The sequence below is a fragment of the Esox lucius genome, chromosome 6 (assembly GCF_011004845.1).
Source record: "Esox lucius isolate fEsoLuc1 chromosome 6, fEsoLuc1.pri, whole genome shotgun sequence".
Classification (NCBI taxonomy): domain Eukaryota; kingdom Metazoa; phylum Chordata; class Actinopteri; order Esociformes; family Esocidae; genus Esox; species Esox lucius.
The window spans coordinates 22,340,894-22,365,109 of record NC_047574.1 but is presented as its reverse complement, the minus strand read 5'-3'; the positions used below and the strand labels follow the sequence as shown (position 1 = coordinate 22,365,109).

The window sequence follows — 24,216 nt, the reverse complement described above, 5'->3', positions numbered from 1 at the left end:
AAGGTGCAGTTTCACTGTACATGAATTATTGACTTTTTTTGGGGCTGAAAATCTCTAAAGAAAAAGTCAATATTGTAATTACGATAATATTTCAATTGTGCAGCCCTAGTCTATAGTCTACTCTTGGTGGTCCGTTCTGTTTCTCTGTAGTCTACTCCTGGTGGTCTGTTTCTCTGTATCAGGTCTTTTGTTTCAGTGTCATTCTCTGTATCAGCAGCTAACTGTTTTAAAATCCTTCCGTGCATCTGCTTGGCTCCTCCTCTTTTGTGTCTGAGCAGCAGTCGGGAGAGATTTTCTCTCTCTCGTCTCTCTCTGTCTCTGTGTCTCTCTCGGTCTCTCTGCCGGGAGCTCCATCAGTACAAATGGGACTTTGTCCGCTTCTCACACATGCTTAACCCTGCATTGAAGCAGCAAGTATGTTGGGTTCCTCAGCATATTGTTCTCCTTGAGGGCCTGTAGTCTCTGCAGATTAAGCCAGCCCTGTTTCTTCCCTCTGTGCTGTAGAGTGTGTCATATTGCAGTGGGTAACAGTCAGGATGGGCTGTCATCACCCTGCCTTCTCAATCCCCACCCAGGGATTAGCTTGTGGTTGGGTGTGTTCCAGACAGAGCTCCTGCCTGCTGGACAGGGGTTCTACAATGCCCCTCTCACAGAATGATGATTGGGATCGCCATGGAAATGTCTCATCTGTTTAGCTTGATAAATGCAGTATTTGGAAAATGGGTAATGGTGAACCGGTGCTTTGTTCACCCTGTTCATCAGAGCAACTGTAAAATAATGTAATTGTCTCAGTATGGGAGAAATCAATGTGCAACACATCTATAAAAATACTTTATTGCCTTAGAGATGGAACCATCTTGTGTAATAATAAAACGGAAGGAGCATTGGGCCCCCCCCCCCCCCCGTGTCTGTCTCTCTTTCTCTCTCTCTTTTCCTGTCTGTCTCTCTCCCCATTGATGGTGTACACCTCACCTCCTTACACCTTATTCATCTGGCTTTTGCCGGCGGGCCTTAAAGAATGAATTGCTCTGGAAGTCCTTGAAGCAGTAGATTGACTTGTGGGTGTATACAATTATCATATAAATGACATTGAGGCAGCCGTGGGTCTACTGGCTGTAGCCAGATATGATTGAATGTGTTTGCCTGGGTGGCTGTCACAAACACTGTCTGTGAAACACGTCATTGTTTTTAATGAGTGCACTGGCTGTGTGGTCTCTTAGATAGGGCATCTAACAGTCTGCCTTTTGTTTTGCGTGTTCAAAAAAATATGTCCACGCTGCGATACGCCATCCAATGTTTCGGCGTGTTATGCTCTGGATGATGTCCAGAGTTCGGGGGAATGCTCCGAGTGTTTCTGGCTCTCCTGTCTCCCTAAACTCAAGACAGACTGCGACAAAGCATTGCACTAGCTCACTGAACTATTCTTTTGTGTGGTTATTGATCTAATGCCTTTCATGTACTTCCTTTAAGAATAGAGGGGGGACTGTTAGGACTCCCACTCTCCAGTTCAGGTGGATCCCACGTGGTGTTGGATTTAAGGCCCTCCCTGCTGCAGAGCTCAGTCACCCTGTTCCAGCCAGTCATTACTCCCATCTCAGGCCACTTCTCCCCCACATCAACCGCTTTCCAACGCCTTAGGAATTCTGCTATTGAAGTTCTGCATTGCGCTAATTGTCTGCAGCCAGCTCAGCTGGCGGAGAGTGTGTCTCTAATTTAAAAGTGAGATTCCTCTTCTTCTTGCTCTACACTGAGCAGGAACCTCTCAGTCTCCAGGAGCCTCTCAGGTACCAGGGAGTCACGTGGAACAGAACCGGCCTTAATGGAGCCTGTACCGTGTTTCCAGGTTCGTCCGTGGATTGCATTTGCCTGTAAATAGCATTTAATGTCAAATATTCTAACTTTCTGGCTGTTATGATTTTACTTATCGATAGTTTTGCAGCCCTGGACAGCCCAGGCTAAGGGCCAGAACATTCTAGTGATATATGTGAAACTGCTACTTACTGATTACAAAGCATTGGCAACACAGCCATGGCATTATTATACCCTTTAGTCTCCTTTAGGTGATGTGCTGTAGAGCCTCAGTGGGTTTGTGTGTGCGAACACACCACACACACTCTTTAATGTTCCAGTCTCTAGCCTGCTCTATTTTCGGTGACTATTCTGTGTGTTAGTTGGGTCTGAGAGGGGGCTTGGTCTGTAGATGAATAGCCTGACTAGGCTGAGGCAGGGATGCACTGTTCAGACAGCAGGGAAGCAGCAGAGAACCAGACCAGTGGTGTCTCAACAAATCAACATCTTCCAGTGAAACCCCTGGAAACCCTCACCTCCACTATGACCATGGGGTTTCACTTGTTCAACTCAATCTGGCTTTAGATTCCTCTCTGTACACGGCCTTGTTGGGGTCCATACAGACAGAGGAAGATGTGATCTTGTTAGGTAACCAGCGGGTGTTTGACGGTTTTAACCTGCCTACCCGACGATGACCTGGACGTCTCCTTGGTGCCGGGACTCCTGTCTGGTTACAGGCGTTTCAGAGAAGGCTTGCTCACTGCATTCCACTGTCTGCGTGTCTCAGCACGCTGCTGTCATTTCATAACCAGCACGGCAACCAGTGAATGCTGTCAAGGGGGCTGGGACGAGGTGGGGGGGTGGGGGCAGTTGGTTGCCTGGAGACTGTCACCACGGAGCTCTCGGCAGTAAAGTATCTCTCAGGCCTTGCATAGCCTGGTCAAGGTGAAGTGGAAGTTGCTTGCCTTCTGTTTGTTTGTTTTATAGGGAGTGTAAGTTGTCGCTGACCTATGTTTTTCTTCAAGCGGGTGTTCTGGCAAGATGATTGTGTCAAGCACCTGGGTATATACACCCCCCCTCCCCCACCACATACATTAAAGTGTTTTACAATGAGGTGTTGGACTGTTTCTATTCTGAAGCCTGTCTCCTTTAAGCCAGTTGAGCTCCATGGATTGTTATGCCCTTACTCCTCTAACTGGTCCCGCGCCATCATGCTAGCTCCATTGTGGTGGAGGACCCCATCCGGGGGTTGGGGGAAAGGCTGTGACCAACCTGCCCTGCCAGCTGTTGGACTGCTTGTCAGTGGAGGTTTAAACATTCTGAGGAAGGTTATAATAGTAGCTTTAAACAGAAAGGACACAAAATACTTTTTTTTTTACAATTTGCTTGTGATCAGTGAAAACTAAACGGGAACTAGAAATGTCATGACCAAAACAGTAAAAAGAAAAACCTTTTTTTTCTAATTCAGAAAGATTAGTCAAAATATTTAACATGCCACAAGAGATTGTCTAAAATGCGAATCAACGAATACAAATCCAGACTAAATCCTAAACTATATCCATATTCTGACCACTGGTGTCTGTGAAGAAAACTGGTGGTGTGTAGTCCGGGGAACCGTGGAGAACTTCTCAGGCTCCAGCCTTGAGGAGGTGCCGGTCCACTGTGGCCAATGCTGATGCACCAACACAAGATTTTGATTCATTGTAATGCACCAGATATTTCAATCCTGGTCCCTTTTACTGTCGCCAATCACCATGACTACTTATATGCAGTCCCATCACCACTTCCTGAGGCTCATGTTCTCATGGATCCATCACACTAAATGAGTGTGTATGCTGTCATTGAAGAATGTTCCCTTGTTTTGTCAGTTTCTCTCTTTGTATCCATGTGACCTCAACTTCAATTTTCAAGATCAAAGAACATAAACAAAATCAGCAAAAAAAATGGGAAGAAAAAGGGATTCACAGTATTCTCACTGCCATCTTGAGTTTGTGTTCCCGAACTCTTTGTGATTTAATTTCCTGCTTTTTTTGAGGCCCTCCCTTGGTCCTTGGCTATCCATCATGCATTGTTGGGTGCTCAAGCCAACCTCCTACCCCTGTGGCTATTCTTCAGCTAGCTCTGACCCCCTCATCCTGCTCCCACTCTGTGTGAAGGGGGCTATGGGAAAGGCTCTCAAATCTCCCTCTGTCTTGCTAATGGCTTTAGACTTTGTTCACTGGGTGAGGGGAGAGTCACAGAGATCAGCCAAGAAATGGCTTCATGCTGCTCACCCCACCCAGCACCTCCACTTTCACCCCTCCTTCTCCTCCTTCCCTTCCTCTGACTTCCTTTTGAGCTTCCTTACCCTTTTTCTTGGTTTTAACACGCCCGCTCCTTTTTCTCCCTAACCTCTACCCACCCTCTCTAATTCCTGTCAATGTTTCTCTCCCTCTCTCCCCCTTTCTCCCTCTCCAAGCACAGGGCATTGCTGGACATTTGGTGCTGTTGCAGGGTCTACCTGCCACGCTCTGCTCTCTGCTGCTCCAGTCGAGTGCTCTCCAATCCTGAGTAGCCTTCTCCAAACCACCCGTCTCTGGAGGGTTCAAGCTCAGTCTTCCTGCTCTGGTCAGGCTCAGATAACAGACTGCTCCTCTGCAGCCCTGAGAGGGTGTGGGGAGCGGATGTGAGGGAGGGATAGAGAGAAATCAGACGTGAACCAGACTGGTTTGGCGGGATATGTGCTGTATAGTGGAGGGAATTGAGAAAGAGGAAAAGGACAAACCGGCAGATGAGCAGTCTAAAGTAGGTTCCTAGCATGCGTCTCCCAGCAGAGTGTAATTCTTGCCCCAGCAGGTGAAGGAGAAGAGTGTTGCCTCAGGAAGGCAATATTGAATTCCCATATACCTTGTGACTTGTCCAAAATAATCAACTGCTGACCGGGAACCCTATCATGAATGTCTCCCTCTGATTGACTCCAGCCCCCCACTCCCAGTTTGTTTGCCCCATTTGCATGCCAAACCTAACTCACTTTTTGGGTGGTGAATTAAAGTGCCTTGTACAGAATTGTGTCCCAGGTAGGTATCTTATGAAAGTAATATTACGTTAACTGTCTTAAATGGGATAAATGCAGTGCATTAGAGCTTCTGGTTTGTGGAGTAGTTAGTTATCTTGTGGAGGGGACTGTTTCTTGCAGAATTTAGTTTTCCTTTGTAGCAGCAGAGTTTTTCTGAATCTACAGCCTGTCTGTCCATGGATCCTGGTGACTCAGGAGATGGTTTTTTACACCATTGTTCTAATTCTTTTAAATTGCCCAACAAGGTCTCGCATTGACTTTAAAATGAATTGTTTATTCACAGATGAAATGCGTGAAGTGCTGATATGTGCACTCAAACATCTATGGGTAATAATTTGTGATATTGGGGTTACATTGAAAAACGTAAACAAATGAAATTATTCCTAATGTAAGGTCTGGCCCCTGAGCCTATTGTACAGTCAACCCATGCATATTAATGTTTAATCAGAATGCGGGACAAATCTGCAAATATTATGATATTTGGAGGGTCTACGTTTAAAAAAAATTACACTTGTTTTGCATGTCCAAATGTACTATGAGGATGGTCTCCTGTCTTTATTTCTATAACTTTGTCCTGCAAAATTAATGCTGTGACTGCAACACTACTTGCCAAATATTAACTCATCTCGTCAGTGCTGACATTACTGAATATCCTGCAATGGCCCGAAGGATAGAATAAAGAAATGACGATCTGGATACCACCCAAGCCTACTTCTTTTCTCAGTTTGGTTGCAGCGGCAACGGTGTGTTTAAAACAAACAAATCGATGGCTTGCCCTTGCTTGCGTGTCAGTGTTAGGAAGTATGGGTGTGTGTGTCACTTGTTTGTGCTGGCATCTGATTAGCCTGGCGCAGCTGATGTCGGTCTCCATCTCCCCCCACCCTCCATCTCAGCTGTGTTAATCACAGAATGTGTTGAACTTGCCAGAAGCTCTTCTGTTTGGGGTGTTCTTCTGTTTTTCCACTTCCCAAGGATTTCTGCATTGCGCTTACTCTGCACAGTTGGAGAAATCATTTGTTATTGTTGACTATTCTTTAGCGAAGTTCCCCGCCCAACAAAATAGTATAATTCAGATGGGATGAATTGGATTGCATGTGGTTTTGAAAAGCACACTTTTTGCTTCCCCCTCTCTTTCTCTCTGCTTCTGTCCCAGTGGTCAATGCTCATGTCTATTGTGTGTGTTTGTGCCTTTATTACTATACTGGTGAGAAGCAGAAGTCCTCATAATTATAGTTACTCATGTTACTCACCCAACCTTACCCAATTCCGGTGATGTGTGGATTTAAATTAGTTTAGAATCAGGGTTCAGATCAGGAGTTAAGTTTGGAATTTTGTTAGGTTAGGGTTAGATTTTGTCTTAGAGTTAAGAGGTTAGGGAGAACCAGGTTCTTTTATGTGAATTCATTTTTGTCTCCAAATAATTATAATAAAGCAAGCATGTGTATATATGTATGAAACAACATAAGTCAATTTGTTTAGAGATCTATAGTGTTATATTTTTTTAACTTGTTTTTACATATTTGGACACTGATATTCAAGCTTAATTCCAGTTACATGAGGTAACCCGAATGAACAAATCACACAAACAGCTTTAAAAAAAATGTTTAAACCATTTATGCAATAAAACATTTATCTAATTTCCCTATACTGAAAAAGTTAGTTCACCCTCCACCTTTACCGTCACATAAGATGTTGAAAATTTGATTCAGGTATTCGACAAAACCTGTTTGAAGACCAAAATATCAGAGAAAAATGTGCTCTGGACAGTTGTATCAAGAGTGAAGTTTTTTGGCAACAATGCTAGACTAGAGTTTGGCGAAATTGAAACACTGCTTTTGAACAGAACAACCTCATACCAACCATAAAGCATGTGGTATTATTTTCAGCATTCCTCAGGACCTGTCCAAACATTGAGTTAACTACAAATTCGATATTGTACGAGTGAAGTCTTGATGAGAATGACAAAAAGCTGAACTGAACATGGATCTTGCACCTGGATAATAATCCAAAACCTACAAGCAAAGCCGCACGACAAGTAGTGGTTGGTTACAGAATGGCTGAAATGCTGTGTGAGGTTTTGAAGTGGGGCCCTGCATGCAAGAATACCCTCAGGGGACAGTAGTGCTGTAAAGGAAGTGAAAATGCGTTTCTGTTGATTATTGATGATCAAAAGTGTGTGTGTGTGTGTGTGTGTGTGTGTGTGTGTGTGTGTGTGTGTGTGTGTGTGTGTGTGTGTGTGTGTGTGTGTGTGTGTGTGTGTGTGTGTGTGTGTGTGTGTGTGTGTGTGTGTGTGTGTGTGTGTGTGTGTGTGTGTGTGTGTGTGTGTGTGTGTGTGTGTGTGTGTGTGTGTGTGTGTGTGTGTGTGTGTGTGTGTGTGTGTGTGTGTGGCAGTGAGGCACAAGGAGTGTGTCATATGACCAATGTTCCATGGCTTCGAGCTTTTCGTAGATGCATTGCTCTCTGTAGGCATTGGCATAGCGAAAGTCAAAATTGCTATTGTTGCTGTACATTCAAGGAATTTCAAAAATACAATTACAAACTTAATATGAGGCAAAAGTACAGACTGTCAACTTTCATTTCTGGCAGTTTCACTGTTGGTGTTATATCCGCCATACTGCCCAAGGACTTATGGAGGTTTTTGAATATCACATCCATATCACAAGCCACTGAGATGCCCTATTTCTCTCAAACTGTTTACCAACGCAGTTAGAGCAGTAAAAATGTATGTAATGTCACGCTTGAATCCTGAATGCTGATTGGCTGATACCTGTGCTATGAGTCTAAACCACTTGGGTATGACATCACTTTTTACTGCTCTTATTACATTGTCTCTACAATGTCTTCCTTTAGTTGGTACCTCTTTTGTTCAAAGTAATAATTTGAACCTCCCTCAAGGCTTAGAAAACTCAAACATTCACTACCGCTTTCGATAATTTTCTTGCCGACCCCAATTTTCTATTATTTCCCAAAATGAAAGTTATTTGCTCCCACATTTTTCTCGCCCCTTCCCCTCCCCTTTTCTCCCCGGCGCTCAGATGAAAGTTTAGAATTTAATTGCTAAAACGCTATCTTAATGAGGACATGAAAGTTGGGAGCAGGGCTAGCGATAGGTCCCATTGTATGTTGGGAACCGGCTGGGCTGGTGTGTGCAGCACAGCCTACCATAATGGCTCCCTCTGCCTGGCTGTTATAAATAGGGCCTATTCTGTGTTCTTGGAAATGTGGACAGGATCACTGAATCCTGACGTTGAATTGGACTCTGATCTAATTTAGAGGCTTTGAATTGGGAGGTGTCCTGTCTAGAGCACGAATGTCAATTAAAAAAATAAATCTGGATACATTTTGCAATTTATAATTTTCACAGGGTTTACTTATTTAAGAAGAGCAAAGTTTTTCTGGTATTCAACTGACTGCAGCCTTTCTCTGCAATTTGGTCAAAGTCCTCTTTGATTACTGTATACCCCTAAATGTCAACTCTGGACCTCATGGCCAGTTCCACTTTGTTGTTTTAATTTCAGCCCTCTAATATGGGACTTATTTAGACCGGGAAACCAGGTTGGTGCAATTATTGATGAGGTGCAACATAAAACCAGCAGGCCCCAGACTTCATAGGGTAAGAGTTTATTACCCCTGCCATATACGTAAAGTTTGATGACCAGGGAAAGCCAGAAATACATGCAAGATATAATGAGGCCGTCTCTCCTCATGCCTTTGAACACCGTTTCCACACCAAATCAGTCAGCATAGCCCAGATCATTCAGGAAACATACAGTGGCAAAAAAATGCTTTGCATACGTACTTGTATCTGGTCATATAGGAGAAGCCCTCGGATTACTCTGTACAACAGGCTAAGAGCAAGTTCACTGCTATAAGTAGTGAAGCAAAGACTCGGAATGTTGGAACGACCAAAGGTGATACGATGCCATTGACTCAATAGAAAAACGGAGTGCTGAGACTGAGACATAGCCTGCCGAACCTATAACAACACAAAATTACCTCAACATTTTCCCAAATCCTTTTATTAGAAGTAGATAGTTTTGACAAAATACTTATTAAACTGGTTTAGTTTCAGTGTCATGAGTGTAGGTGGAGAAGGAGCCGGTCGCAGGAGTTTTTATGGAAGAAATTAGTTTTATTAAGTTTAAACGCTGTATTGTAAACAAACTTAGCATGGCGTTATTGTTTATTTTACTACCAGAAAAATATCGCCTTTCATTTTTCGTAACTGGAAAACCAAATCACGTTGATACTCTTCCCTCCCCACGTGAGCCCCTCCTTAAGTCCTTGGTACCAAATGTATAGTGAAAACAGAAGTCTGGAGCCAACATTAGCATAAATCACAGGTGTAGCCCTGGTACAGCACCAGTGGAAACGTGGCGTAATTAGATTTTCTGGAATTCTCTGGTTTAAGCATTTGCATTGGGGAAGCATGGGGGGGCTTTTAGTTTTTGTTGCTATAAAAGACAAAAGTAAAACCTAGAAAAAATGTTTTAGGCAACAACAGATAACAACAGATTATGTATGGCCGTAATTCCCGTGCCTTTCTGTATTCACCACCTTAGACCTCTCAAGTTTATTAGATGACAACATGAAACCAAAATGAATTTAGTTGAAAAAAAATTGCCAGTGATGTCTTCAAATTGTTAATTATTTATAAATCAGAAAATAATTGTTAGCATAAGTTTTCACCTGCGAGCCGATGTGCAACAATTGAGTCTTTTGAAAGACATGCCATAGTGGAATCTTCCTGTGCTTGTGATTTCAGGTTAAATACCAGACTCTTGGAGGACCCACAGTTGGTTAGTACAATTCCTAACTGGAATATTTTAAAGCGTATCCGAAATACGGTTCTTCAAAAACCCCAATTGAGTATGATATAAGAACATTTCCAAGGACTTGAGTGTCCTCTGGAGCACAGTGAAGTATATTTTTATGAACTGGAGAGAATATGGCACAACTGTGAATCTGTCTAGAACAGGAAGTACTCAAACTGAGTCTGTGTCTGGATGAGCCCTAATCAGGGAGGCTATAAGCAGTCCTATGGCAACTCTAAAGGAGTTACGTCTTTTACGGCTGAGCTTGGAGACACTTTGCATTCTGCAACAATAGCCCAGATATGTTGCAAAAGTAGCCTTCATGCGAAAGTATCTAAAATAATGCCAATTTATTGTTTCAATGGATAATAGGGGGCAAATTGCAGAATTAAAAACAATTTGCTTGTGTTTCTGCCATTCACATCAGAGCGCTGCTGCATTATCTGTGGGCCTTTAAGTGCACCAAACCACAAGTTATCATCCCTAAAAGCTACAACACAGTCTCTCCTCTGGTATTTATTTAAGAAAGTTGATAACACATGGCTCTTGACAGGTCCAATTCAAAAGTCTGGTATAAACTATGCAGCCTAGACTTGAACATTATTAATGATCTGACATTTTGTGTTGCTTGTATAGAGGACAACGTCTACCTGAACTGCAGACCACTAGTATGTGTCTTGTCCCTCTGGCCACACTAAGCGAACACCAATTTTTTTTTGAGAATTTGTCAATGGGATCAAATCTTGTCTCAACGTAGTTAATATTAAACCTGAAGAACTTGACCAATGCTGCTGCTCTGCTGTGAAATCAGCTAACCCAGTTGTTGCTGCTAGTTCATCCCAGCAGTTGATTGGAACTGGTTGATGTTTTGCTTACCGAAATACGGTGTTGTTTTGGTGTCTGTTTTTTGTTCTTTGTCATTGTTATGCATACTTTCTGTCATTTTGAACAGGCTAGGAGACTAATTAGGGTGGCCTTGACTTGAAGAACATTAAAGATGGCTGCCAAACATTACGCCAGTGTGGCAACCAACCACTTATAAAATGTTCAAATATGGCCAATTGCCCTAGTCAAGGGCCCCAGACTTTTGGTATGAAGTGTGTGTGTGCGCTACAGCCATGGTAAGCCTCTGCATTAAATGGCCGTAGCTAGAGGTTTGAACTCCAACTGACATTGAGAACCTACCACAGGTAAACAAAACTATGTGAATGTTTACTTCTGCTGCGCCGTAGAGAAAGGTCGCACTGACAGTGGCTCTGCATTTACTATGTTATATTTTTGCTTATATACTCTTCTTAACTCTTGACTACGTAGTCGTGCCATGTCACAAGAATTTCATTGTGCAGGATGACGCTGTGTTGTTTGGTGCATTTGACCCATAAACCTGAAACGTGAAACACCCATTTCAAGAGATTTTTTTGGTAAAAAGTGTCTCGCTCTGTGAATGAATGTCTTGACGCTCCGTTCAGCTAGGCTACAGTTCAAGGTTCAAATTGTTTATGCCATTTCTGTCCATCAGTGTCCCAAAATAGTGAGTAAAACAGTGTGTCGGTAAAATTATGTCTGGAAATTGCGATAACTGTATTGTATCGTTTTTCCCCTCCCACACAGCCCTAAACTACTGTACAATGTCTGTTGCAGTCATAATGATTTGACCTTTACACACAATGTATGATATTTCCCATATGTTTTGTCAGTCAGGTTTAGGCGTCTTTCAGGCTATGCTAGCTCTCTCTAGTCTGACGAAGAGTAGGGAGCTGCTTTCAGCGTGGCCCAAACATGCATGTTTAATTTATTGTAGCAGGTAGGACAGAAACAATGGAGGAACTAGGCTCCCCCTTCTTCGCCATCTCCCCCTCTCTTCTTTGCACTCTTTCCACTCCTCCCCTTCGTACCCATGATCAAGTAGGAACAGTTCGTATTTGTCCCTGAAATAGGAGATGGGGAGAACTGAGAAGCATTGGCATCGGTTCATTGGTATTTAGCACATTGATCATCTGGAGTGGTTTCATAATGTGCTACTAATTGAGCATTTCCATGCTCCACAGTGTGTGTTTGTTCCTGGTGTGTGTATGTGTGTGTGTGTAATGGTCAGTCAGGACTGTGTAATAATGTGTTCTAGGGTTTTTAAGCCCCATCTTGTTGGTCCTTGCTTCCCAGCTGTTAATAGAGACATGAATCAGTTGGTTTCCGTGGATATCCCTCTGGAACCGAGGGGCACAGCTGTGGACTCTATTGTTGAACCCCTGATCCTGGCTGCATCACAAACCCCTGGTCCTTGTAACATTGTGATGTTCAAATCAAGCAGTTTTTACGTGTCTAACTACATTAAATAGCTCTCTGCTTTAATCTTGGTTGACACAGAACAAGTCTCACAACTGTTAAGGTGCTTTATTAAATTCTGGGTCTATATGTTAACAGGTGACATCAAAACTGGCAAGTCTATGGGCTGGACCCACTGCCCCTGGCGGTCTGTCCCTGTCCCCGGTGGACTGTCCCTGTCCCCAGGCGTCTGGCCCAGTTGGTAGTCAGTCCTCTGTCCTTCCGCTCTCTTTCCAGTTTTTATTCTGTTATACTATTTAAAAAATACTTTTCTTGTTGTGGAAAATAGCCATTCTCAACATGCCCCTGTTTCCCTGATTTCCCCATTCTTGTTTCAGCATTAAACCATATAAACAGCTCTTAGGGGTCAGGCTGATAAGGCCTTCTGTTTGTGAGGTACAAAACTTTCTCCCACCTCCTTGCAACTTGAAAATGACTTATGCTTTTGCTATATGATACAGTCCTTTAGTGAGTGGAGCTATTCTGCCTGAGGTCTGTATTCCTGACCTCACCAGGGACCTCAGCAGCTCTGGGAACTGGGCATTGAAAGGTTTTGTGTGTTCATTTGTTTGGCTACGTCTGTAGAGTAAAGCGTGGGCTAAGGGAAGATGAGAGAGCCAATAATAATGTGTGCTGACTTCATTTTCTCTGCCTTTTGTCTTAGCTGAGGTTCTTTGCGGAGTATATACCCCCTGGTCTAGGTTGTTTGGGTGTAGCAGTCTGCCCTGGAGAGCTGGTCGGACACTTCTATTTGAGTTGCCCCTGTGTCCCTGTGTGCTCCCGAGTGATTGCCTACATTTATTAATCTTCGTTGCCTCTTACCGATATATCTGGCCTTCATCTTTCACATATCACAGATCTGACACTGTTCACTAGCCACCACCCTGACAGAAAACTCAGGGCTTTGCACTTTTCCCATGTTATAATTTCCGGGTGACACCTTATGTATTCTTCTGGCCTTGTTGTGTTCATGGGCTTTACTCTAAGAGAGAGTGTGTCTGTGTGTGTCTGTGTGTGTCTGTGTGTGTCTGTGTGTGTCTGTGTGTGTCTGTGTGTGTCTGTGTGTGTCTGTGTGTGTCTGTGTGTGTCTGTGTGTGTGTGTGTCTGTGTGTGTGTGTCTGTGTGTGTGTGTCTGTGTGTGTGTGTCTGTGTGTGTGTGTGTGTCTGTGTGTGTGTGTGTCTGTGTGTGTGTGTCTGTGTGTCTGTGTGTGTGTGTCTGTGTGTGTGTGTCTGTGTGTGTGTCTGTGTGTGTCTGTGTGTCTGTGTGTCTGTGTGTGTCTGTGTGTGTCTGTGTGTGTCTGTGTGTGTGTGTGTGTGTGTGTGTCTGTGTGTGTCTGTGTGTGTCTGTGTGTGTGTGTGTGTGTGTGTGTCTGTGTGTGTGTGTGTCTGTGTGTCGGTCGGTCGGTCGGTCGGTGTGTGTGTCGGTCGGTCGGTGTGTGTGTCGGGCGGTCGGTCGGTGTGTGTGTCGGGCGGTCGGTCGGTGTGTGTGTCGGGCGGTCGGTCGGTGTGTGTGTCGGGCGGTCGGTCGGTGTGTGTGTCGGGCGGTCGGTCGGTGTGTGTGTCGGGCGGTCGGTCTGTCGGTGTGTCGGGCGGTCGGTCTGTGTGTGTGTCGGGCGGTCTGTCGGTCGGTCGGTCTGTGTGTGTGTCGGTCGGTCGGTCTGTGTGTGTGTCGGTCGGTCTGTCGGTCGGTCGGTCGGTCTGTGTGTGTGTCGGGCGGTCGGTCTGTGTGTCGGTCGGTCGGTCGGTCGGTCTGTGTGTCGGTCGGTCGGTCGGTCGGTCTGTGTGTCGGTCGGTCGGTCGGTCGGTCGGTCTGTGTGTCGGTCGGTCGGTCGGTCTGTGTGTCGGTCGGTCGGTCGGTCGGTCTGTGTGTCGGTCGGTCGGTCGGTCGGTCTGTGTGTCGGTCGGTCGGTCGGTCGGTCTGTGTGTCGGTCGGTCGGTCTGTGTGTCGGTCGGTCTGTCTGTGTGTGTGTCGGTCTGTGTGTCGGTCGGTCTGTCTGTGTGTGTGTCGGTCTGTGTGTCGGTCGGTCGGTCTGTGTGTCGGTCGGTCTGTCTGTGTGTGTGTCGGTCTGTGTGTCGGTCGGTCTGTCTGTGTGTGTGTGTCGGTCTGTGTGTCGGTCGGTCGGTCTGTCTGTGTGTGTGTCTGTGTGTGTGTATTTGCCTGTGGTTTCCATGACAACTGTGGGTCATCTCGATACTGGTGTCTTCTGTGTCCCACTGAGGGGGGTTGACATTTTGGAAGCGGGCGGATTTGGCACAATGCCAGCAGAGCCCAAGAGGGAGATTTGGCAGAAAGAGAGCGAGAGAATAGAGAGCGAGTGAGAGAGGAGTTATACAACACTGCAAAGTCACAAATTGCAGCCTGCTAGCAAACCTGTGTGTTTGTGTTGGACAGCAGTCTTTGGAATTCTGATCACAAATTGTACACGGTGAAGCAGCATTATGTGCCATATGATAGGAAAGGCAATGGACTGAAACACCATAGGTCCAATGAATCCATTATGTTTTAGTGTTCATCACCAAAGCATCCCAGTCATTCTTCTCGCACTGATTTTCTGAGCCGAATACATCTTATCTGGGCGGGGTCTTGCATTAGGCATCGCTCTTCCTGTTTTTTACCATGTCAGTATGTGTTTACACTGCCTTGACACCTAAATCATTCTCTGACGTGGGATTCAGCAATCACCCTCCAAGATCTCACACTGTTAGTTCGGCTAAAGCAGCAAACACCACTTTGGGCTCGTCTTATATCAGATCTACCGTACAGCTTGAAATCTATCTTATGTGATGAATGTGCCTTTTCATTGTTGAATCAGCTTGTGTGTGGAAGTGGTTTATGTGTGGAAATGAGTAGTGTGGCAGCAAGACTTAAGCTCAGCTTCTGCTTTTTAAAGCGAGGTTGTTTTTGTCATGATACGAAAATGTTTTTGTCTAATGTCGCACACAATTTATAGTAGCCTATAGCCTACTGAATTCTCTCCTGCAATTATGTGGATATGTTATGACTGGGCTGTTAATCTGGGACATTATGCTAGGCATGCACTATACGATTTGGTCAAAATCTAGTAGGAATAGTTAACGCGTCTGAAAGGAGCTCCTATCAAATTACCCCATTAATTCTTCCCATGAAGGATTTTAGATTTAATTCAAATAAGGTTTGTATTTTAAGGCTTACCTCGATTCTGCGTTACAGTAACCGTGTGAATCTCGTAAGTACAATGTGTTATTGGTCAACCTATTTGTCTCAATTCATTGTGCAGTAAATTATTATCTAAATGTTGCAGAGATATTGATTAAAGTCACCTTGCCATATGCTTACAAGGTCATATGGTGAAACACATGCACACGCAGCTCTTTGACCAGACCACTGTGACCAGACGTATAAACTCACGCACAGCGTTGTTTCCCTGGTAACTAACATGGTGCTCTCCATCAAAGGGCTGTTGCTGGTAATAGCAGAATTGTTCCCGTGCCGGAGTTAGATGTCTTTGGGAAACTAAGCTTTTTTTTTTTTCTTGTTCTTTTTGGTACAAGTGAGATGTTTATAGATCCTTTCCCAAATAACTTTTTTTCCTTCCGTTTATCCATGGAGCCGTAAGGACACTGTAGAACCAGACTTCCCTTCATCACCGCTCATTCCTCTCCAATACACACTGATGCCGTGTTTCCACTGGTGCCAAACACTGGTCTTTCACCCTTAAGTCCAGACATTTTCCTGTTTCCGCTGACACGGGCCAGTTGGCCACTAGGCCATGGCCGGGTGGCCCGGCTCTCACTTGGTGCCAAGCCCCGGACTTAGGGGCGTGGTTTGCGGATTGACAAGTTACGAGATATGAAAATGCGGCTCGTTGTTCTAATCGAATGCCGATGTGTAACCTATCATTTGAGTCAGACGTGTCCCACAATACAGTGGGGTGACTTGCAACAAAGGACTTTTCCCCCCGTTATACGTAAATGTGTACGTGTATGTATATCTGTGTACGTGTATGTATGTGTGTACGTGTATGTATGTATGTATGTATACTTGTGTATGTATGTATACTTGTGTATGTATGTATGTATACTTGTGTATGTATATATGTGTGTGTGTGTGTGTGTGTGTGTGTGTAATAAAAAAAAATCTCTGATGCGAACCTGGCAACAACGTTCTTTTATTTAAATACAACTGTTGTAGTGTAAAAAAAACAACGCTCTGAACGCTGAACTCCAATATAGGGTAGCGGTTGGAGAACCAAGCCAGATGGAGGGAGGGGGCGTGGACTGCCTGCTGGGTGCCATTCAGCTCACACAGACCCAGCAGTGTGGGCCAGACAACACTAGTGTCCAACAGCCTAACCCCCCTCTCACTTCACCCCTCGCCTCTGTCCAGGCCCCCTGCTAGCAGTCCTCTATCTCCCTCCCTCAGCCCTTCCATGTCTCCCTTATTCATGTCTGAATGAAATGGGTTTACACTCCAGCCTTTATACACTGTGATGTGTTTGGATTCGTGAGTGGGGGAGCTGTTCGCTGCAGTTGCCTCATGCTGGCTTTCAGTGTCTGTAACAGATGCTTGAGGCAATGAGCTCTGAATGGATGATGTTAGCGGAGGGTACAGGTGCGTGTGGTGGCCAGGGTGCAAGCAGGGACGTGAGCCTAGGCGTCTTAGCAGCTCGTTACCTGTTACGCGGCTGGAGAATGTGTACGGAGGTGGTCGCAAGTGGTTAACGGATACAATGTCTGTATCTCTACTTGGAGGGAGATGCCCTCTGACTATAATGGGAGGGCAAGTGGCGTTGTTAACTCCCATAATTAGAACTACAGAACCACTCCCACCATCACCAACAAAGGTGCTGTTCCATCAGTCATTGTGCCCTTTCCACTGATCCTATATTTCCATAGGGAATTTCTGATGGACATGGTAGTTGTATGAGCTCCATTAGCCCTGCAGTGTTATTCAGTGGTTTCTTGGACAGTCACTAAGGCTTGCTTGTTTTAGCCCTGTACCAACTGGCTTCAATTCTAACATTGTTAAGATTTAACTTGACTGTGATTGTTGCAAAAATTATTTCAGAGGTAGCAATTGGTCTCAGACATTTACACTGTCTCGATTAGCTAGGGTACTTCAGATCAAGTAGGAATATGCGGTATGGTGACGATTACTTGCAGTTTATTCTGTATGGCATTAATGCATTGTAAATAAGTATTATAAAATTATAGCCTGGAAATAATGTGAATTACACCCATTACATACAACCTAGGCCATTTGTATTAATGTTGCTTATGTTTAGCTAAGCACAGTGCAACGCATTTTGGGAGATACCCCTTGAATCATAGTATGCTCTACACTCTTAACCTGTTAGAAATCAGGCAATAAATAAAATAAAAGATTCTTGCAGAATCCATTAGTGGATTTTCATTTAAACATATAACTACTTTAAGAGAAAATGTGAAAGGGTATTCAAAGAACTCCTTTTATGAACCAAAAAAAGCTACCTTCTCAAATGTCCACCTCAAAATGGTATTTAAAAGTTTCTGGGATGAGAATGGTTAATCTTAAATGTTAATCAGAGTGCTTTCAGGGATTTAACCCCCGTTTAAAATGCTATTTAAAATGTTCATCAGAGTGCTTTCAGGGGTTCCACCCCAGTTTCAAATGGAAGAATGCCTAAAAGCCTTCCTGGGAGTACCCAAAGTGCAATGTGCCAGATTAAAAAAATTAGTAATTTGGTATGACCAATGAAAATATAATCTGTTAAATCTCCTTCGAATAAACAATAATGATTTTCTATTTAGGGCTAACTCATCCCGCTAAGCTCTCAATATGCATCTGATTGTGTGTGTGTGTGTGTGTGTGTGTTTTCGGACCTTTTCACTATGGTTTGTTTCTTTGGATCTGTGTGTGATTTCTCTGCCTCCATTAGCATGAGTGGAAGGGAGTTTGACTGTCAGCTGTGAGATGTTACCTCATGAACTTCTCTCTGTCCTCCTGTGGGTTCTGAATGTATGCTAAGTGCATGGAAATGAAAGAAAAACGCTCCTCCTTTTCTTTGCAGTAGCCGTGACACAAATATGCTAATACTGCTCACTGGCGTAGATAACTATTAGCCTTTCAATTATTTAAATTACACCAATATTAGCTTCTCACTCTTCCATATCTGCAATGATTTTTTTGTTGTTGTTGCAGACACTCTTAGCAGACACTATTATCCAGAGTAATTAGCAGACACTCTTATCCAGAGTAATTAAGGTTAAGTGCCTTACTCAAGGGTACGTCGATAGATGTTTAATCTTGTCAGCTTGGGTATTCAAACTAGCAACTTTTTTGTTGCTTGACCTATGTTTTAATAGCAAGCCCATCTGCTCCCTAATCTCCATCCCCTTGCCTGTGGTATGGTATGATTATAAGGCTGTTGTAATTCACCCTCAGGGCCTCCTCGGGAATCTCCCTCCTGTGTCAGTGCTAATCTTCACTACCTGCCGCCCGGGTCTCTCTGCCACCCTCCTTGTGTTGGTGATGTGGTGGCAGAGTGCAGCATGCGAGAGGAGAGAGTCACAGACAATAGGATTAGCAGCACTGTCCCCAGACGGGCCGATGTGTTTGTGTTGCTGCACCGTTAATTGGCGGGTATATCACGGGAGCGGCGTTAAGCCCTGAATAAGATTTGCTGCAACTTTGGTGGGTAAACAATAGTCAGCGTTTGAGCCGCTGCTGCTAAGAGAGAGGGCTGAGAGGCATGGGCCAAATATGAAATCACAATACTTTTTGATTTTTTTTTTCCTTTTTTGTTTTACGGTGTTTGACTATTTCATACAGTCAATGTTTTTAATAGGCTGTGAGTCGTTTTTGACCCTAGGCTGGCAGCACATGTATGACAAGTAATTCCAGTGGGTCTTTATCCATCTTGATTTCCCATGTTGGTTTTTTGCAGAAGTTAACTCTTAATTAGCACTGGTGTTGACATCAATGAGACTGTAGAGAAAGAAAATTGAGTAGAAAACCCAAGTACTGGAGTTATCCTTTTATTTGTTAATTAAAATAGCCTGCTAGGTCAGTTTAAATAGCTCTGCTTTTATCCATATGATTCACTCAGACCTCTCCTTTTTTCCGATGAATTAGTGTTTCATGTCCGAACCAGTCTCAACCCTTCTGTTCTTTAAACCACAAGCCCAGCCCTAACCTATGGGGTCCTATTTGGCACACTGCAATCAGACTGGAAGGATGGTGGTGGACAGACTGTGCTCTGGGGACTCCGTGGTGTACAACAACCGAGTAATGGATGGCCAGACTGGAAATGAGAAGCAGCGTGTAGGGAGAGGACCTAGGCTACTATAACCGTGGACATTATACGCTGTGTATCATATTTAACAAACCAGGTGATGAAACAATGTTTTAGGAGGTCAAGTCATGACCCAGACTGGTCTGTGCATCAAACCAGGTATATATTTAATGAGGTATACAGCCCTGCCCTACTGTAAGACATTTAACAGCAGTGATGTAACCCCTTGATGGCTTTACTAAGATGTGTTACTGTATATACAGTGAGGGGGAAAAAGTATTTGATCTCCTGCTGATTTTTGTACGTGCCCACTGACAAAGAAATGATCAGTCTGTAATTTTAATGGTAGGTTTATTTGAAAAGTGAGAGACAGGATAATAAAAAAATCCAGAGAAACGCATGCAGATTTTAAATTGATTTGTATTTTAATGAGTGAAATAAGTATTCAACCCCTCTGCAAAACATGACTTAGTACTTGGTGGCAAAACCCTTTGTTGGCAGTCACAGAGGTCAGATGTTTCTTGTAGCTGGCCACCAGGTTTGCGCACACCTCAGGAGGGATTTTGTCTCACTCCTCTTTGCAGATCTTCTCCAAGTCATTAAGGTTTTGAGGCTGACGTTTGGCAACTGGAACCTTCAGCTCCCTCCACAGGTTTTCTATGGGATTAAGGTCTGGAGACTGGCTAGGCCACTCCAAGACCTTAATGTGCTTCTTCTTGAGACACTCCTTTGTTGCCTTTGCTGTGTGTTTTGGGTCATTGTCATGCTGGAATACCCATCCATGACACATTTTCAATGCCCTGGCTGAGGGAAGGAGGTTCTCACCCAAGATTTGACGGTACATGGCCCCGTCCATCGTCCTTTTGATGCAGTGAAGTTGTCCTGTCCTCTTAACAGAAAAACACCCCAAAGCATAATGTTTCCACCTCCATGTTTGATGGTGGTGATGGTGTTCTTGGGGTCATAGGCAGCATTCCTCCTCCTCTAAACACGGCGAGTTGAGTTGATGCCAAAGAGCTACATTTTGGTCTCATCTGACCACAACACTTTCACCCAGATTTCCTCTGAATCATTCAGATGTTCATTTGCAAACGTCAGATGGGCCTGTGCATTTACTTTTTTGAACAGGGGGACCTTGCGGGTGCTGCAGGATTTCAGTTCTTCACAGTGTAGTGTTACCAATTGTTTTCTTGGTGACTATGGTCCCAGGTGCCTTGAGATCATTGACAAGAGCCTCCCGTGTAGTTCTGGGCTGATTCCTCACCGTTCTCAAGATCATTGCAACTCTACGAGGAGAGATCTTGCATGGAGCCCCAGACCATGGGAGATTGACAGTTCTATTGTGTTTCATCCATTTGCGAATTATCGCACCGACTTCTCACCATCTGTTTGGCGATGGTCTTGTAGGCCATTCCAGCCTTGTGTAGGTCTATAGTCTTGTCCCTGACATCCTTGGACATCTCTTTGTTCTTGGCCATGGTGGAGAGTTTGGAATCTGATTGATTGATTGATTGCTTCTGTGGACAGGTGTCTTTTATACAGGTAACAAGCTGAGATTAGGAGCAATCCCTTTAAGAGTGTGCTCCTAATCTCAGTTTGTTACCTGTATAAAAGACACCTGGGAGCTAGAAATCTTTCTTATTGAGAGGGGATCAAATACTTATTTCACTCATTAAAATGCAAATCAATTTAACATTTTTGACATTAAGTTTTTCTGGATTATTTTGTTGTTATTTTGTCTCTCACTGTTCAAATAAACCTAACATTAAAATTATAGACTGAATTTCTTTGTCAGTGGGCAAACCAACAAAATCAGCAGGGGATCAAAAGAAAATTTCCCCTCCCTGTACGTGGACTACATGTCCCCAGACATGGGGTCAATTAAAAATAAAAATTAATGTCCCTATTTAAAAAGAAAATAAACTTCAGGTTTAAGGTTCAGGGGTACAGTTGGGGTTTGAATTAGGGTTAAAGTTAGGGGTAAGGTTAAGTTTAGGCATGGATTTAGGTTTTGTTTGGGTTAAGGCTCAGTAAAAAAAAAAGAAGATTGCATTCAGCATTTTGATGTTCTCATTTGGGCAGCTGAGTAAACATATGGATGGAGAGTTGCCATTTTCTGACATTAAAGGCCTATTCATTTGACAACATTATCTTATAGTTGAATTTCTTCTGCCTTTTGTAGGTCTGTGCATCTGTTATATAACTGCATTTAAGTTGGTCTGGTGCTGCTGTAACCTATATCTGCCGATGAACATATTGCCTAAGGAACGTCTTACTCACACTGATTGATGTGGAAATAAAGTAATAGCCCACACTCAACTATTTTTAGAATCTGGGAAGTTCTGTGACTGTTTTCATTATAATCAGGAACCTAAATAAACACGATCTCATGAGGAAAATAACTTGAATCAAAGAAGAATTTTGTCTTCTACACATCAGAGATTGTTTCTCCCAATTGGGCACTGGAAAGTCAGATGAGTAGAAACACAATAACGCCCGGGGGGGTGGGGGGTGCTGGTCTGCACATTACTCATCAAGTTACTTCTGAGAAGTGTCTCTAAATGTCATTTTTTCATAACTATTGTTCTAGTTTTCTTGTTATTGCATATAGGTAGGTTTGTGTGGTTCTGAACATGTCCTCCTTTGTGCCTGGTCTGTTAAGTGGTTGGTGAGTTGGTCATGACTAAACATGAACCAGGAATGAATGGGAGTCTGGGTGTAATACATGTGTAAAGCTGTGTACTGGTGTGTTATTCATGTTTGAGAGCCGTGGCAGAAGACAGCCTTGCATTATTTATCCACCTAGGCAGATTGGGTTCCATCAGGGCCAACGTGCATTTGACATGTGATGCATTTATGCATTAGGGGCATTTGCTGGAGCATGTGAGGTTAAGTATCAGGCTCCTTAAACCTCCACCATCCATACCTCTCCTTCCCCTGTCTGTTTCATCATTAGCTTTGCAACGGACACCTCTTCAGCATAACTACATCACCACTGATAAGTGACAGGAGTGAATAGGGTTTGTCTTGCCAAGCTAGTTCACTGGGACTGGGAGCCCTCTTAGATCAGTTGGCCAAGCCACCAAGGAGACTGTGAGACACCGAGCCTAGTCAAGCTGAAGGCTCTCCAGCTTTATTCCACCTAATATCGAGCCCACTTGGCTTTCTTCGTCTCTCAGCCTCAATCTCTCCTCCTCAACACTCCTCATCTTTGGCTCCGTTGTCCTTGACAACCCAGGGCCTCCAAACTAACTCCGTGACATATTGACTTTCAAACTAGGCTACCGTGAACCCCCATCTTTAAAATGTACGATGCTGCCGTGTTTAAAAAAAAAATAGAGCGCGCCCCCCACCCCTGTAGCCCCCCGCCTCAGCCCTGTGTGTTTGATTGCTCGCTGAGGTGGGCAGCTTGTATTAATGTAGGTTTGCGCAGCAGGAGTTCAGTATGTGGTGCTGTGCTAGATACTTAATGAGTCTCTTCCCTCTCTCTCTCTGTTCCTCTCTGCAGGCCCTTGTCTCGTAGACGGCTGCTCACGCTGAGGTAAGGTGCGCTTCAGAGCCCTGCTTGGTGTGATGTTCTGTGTCTCTGCCCCCTGTGTGCGTGCGAGGGATTTCGTGCAGCGTGTGTACATTGACACTTCCAGGACGTGTCAGCTAGCGAACGTGTGGGTGTCAGAGGACATTGCAGCCTGCCGGGTCTCATCGAAGAGGAGGGCTTGTACGTGTCCCTCTGCCATAGTTGGTGTTAACTGTGTCAGACGTTGGTTTGAAGCCAAGCAGCATCTTGGCGTTTCGTGTCTTTAGGTTGGTTTTATCTTTATTACAGAGCCTGTTCCTGCCATGTTATGGCTACCAGACCCAGTACAGTGGAGTCTTGTCCTGGGCTTCTAACATGAAGCCTTGGTTGAATCAGGGGTTGTAGTGTAAGGTCATGGGGACTGGCCTGGAGATTGTCCCTGGGCTCTACGTGTTGCCTAACAAAGGCCATGTGTTCCTGTCTCAATGGTGTAAGCGTTTGGTTTCTCTCCAGCTGCTTGGCTATATATTGTCCTTGTATTTCTTTTTCCTTCCTACCTTACCATGAATAAATCATAGAAAGCCTCCAGATAAGGCTTCATGTGTCTGTTGTAAATCTGATGCCCTGGCTTGTCTCCTCCCACCTGTTTTGATCACAGTACTCAGCCCAGAGGCCTCTTCCTTGGCCCTGGCAACCTACAAGCTCTGCCTCTTCACCCATCCACCTACAGCTGGCACCCGGCTGTCGCTCACTCCTTTACCCCCAGCTATCTGTCTCTGTCTCTGCTTCTCCATCCCTTTCTTTTTCTGCCTGATGGCGGTGGTGTACTAATGTGCTTTTATAATTCATTGTTAGTTTGGGCAAGGCGTGTTCAGCAGCACCTCCACCCCTGAGTGCCCACGCTGATACATCTGGGAGTTATTTTCCAATGAAAAATAAATGAAATTGGAGTGGGAAGGGTAGGGGTGTCTGGAGAAGAACAGGAAAACTGATTAATTTTATTTATTCTGTTGAGTGTGTGAGTGTGTGAGTGTGTGAGTGTGTGAGTGTGTGAGTGTGTGAGTGTGTGAGTGTGTGAGTGTGTGAGTGTGTGAGTGTGTGTGAGTGTGTGAGTGTGTGAGTGTGTGTGAGTGTGTGAGTGTGTGTGAGTGTGTGTGTGTGAGTGTGTGTGTGTGAGTGTGTGTGTGTGTGTGTGTGAGTGTGTGTGTGTGTGTGTGTGAGTGTGTGTGTGTGTGTGAGTGTGTGTGTGTGAGTGTGTGTGTGTGAGTGAGTGTGTGTGTGAGTGTGTGTGAGTGTGTGTGTGAGTGTGAGCCTGTTTGTTCAGACTGGCCCGTGACATCCTTGTGGAAATCATCTTTCGGGGCTGGTTTGCATTGTGTTGGTGACGGGGGGCATAGTGGAGTTGGGTGAGGATGCAGAGACTGGAGAGATGGAGGACATAGTTGAGGAGCTGAGAATGTAACACCA

General features: G+C 44.4%; 1 protein-coding gene across 1 annotated transcript in view; it reads left to right on the top strand.

Moving 5' to 3' along the window:
* ndst2a (N-deacetylase/N-sulfotransferase (heparan glucosaminyl) 2a) overlaps positions 1-24,216 on the top strand; it is a 117,729-nt gene that overhangs the window by 31,179 nt on the left and 62,334 nt on the right. The window contains exon 2 of the mRNA XM_029120318.2: positions 22,741-22,773. The gene's annotated coding sequence lies outside the window, so the exon portion shown is untranslated. The remainder of the gene's footprint in view (positions 1-22,740; positions 22,774-24,216) is intronic.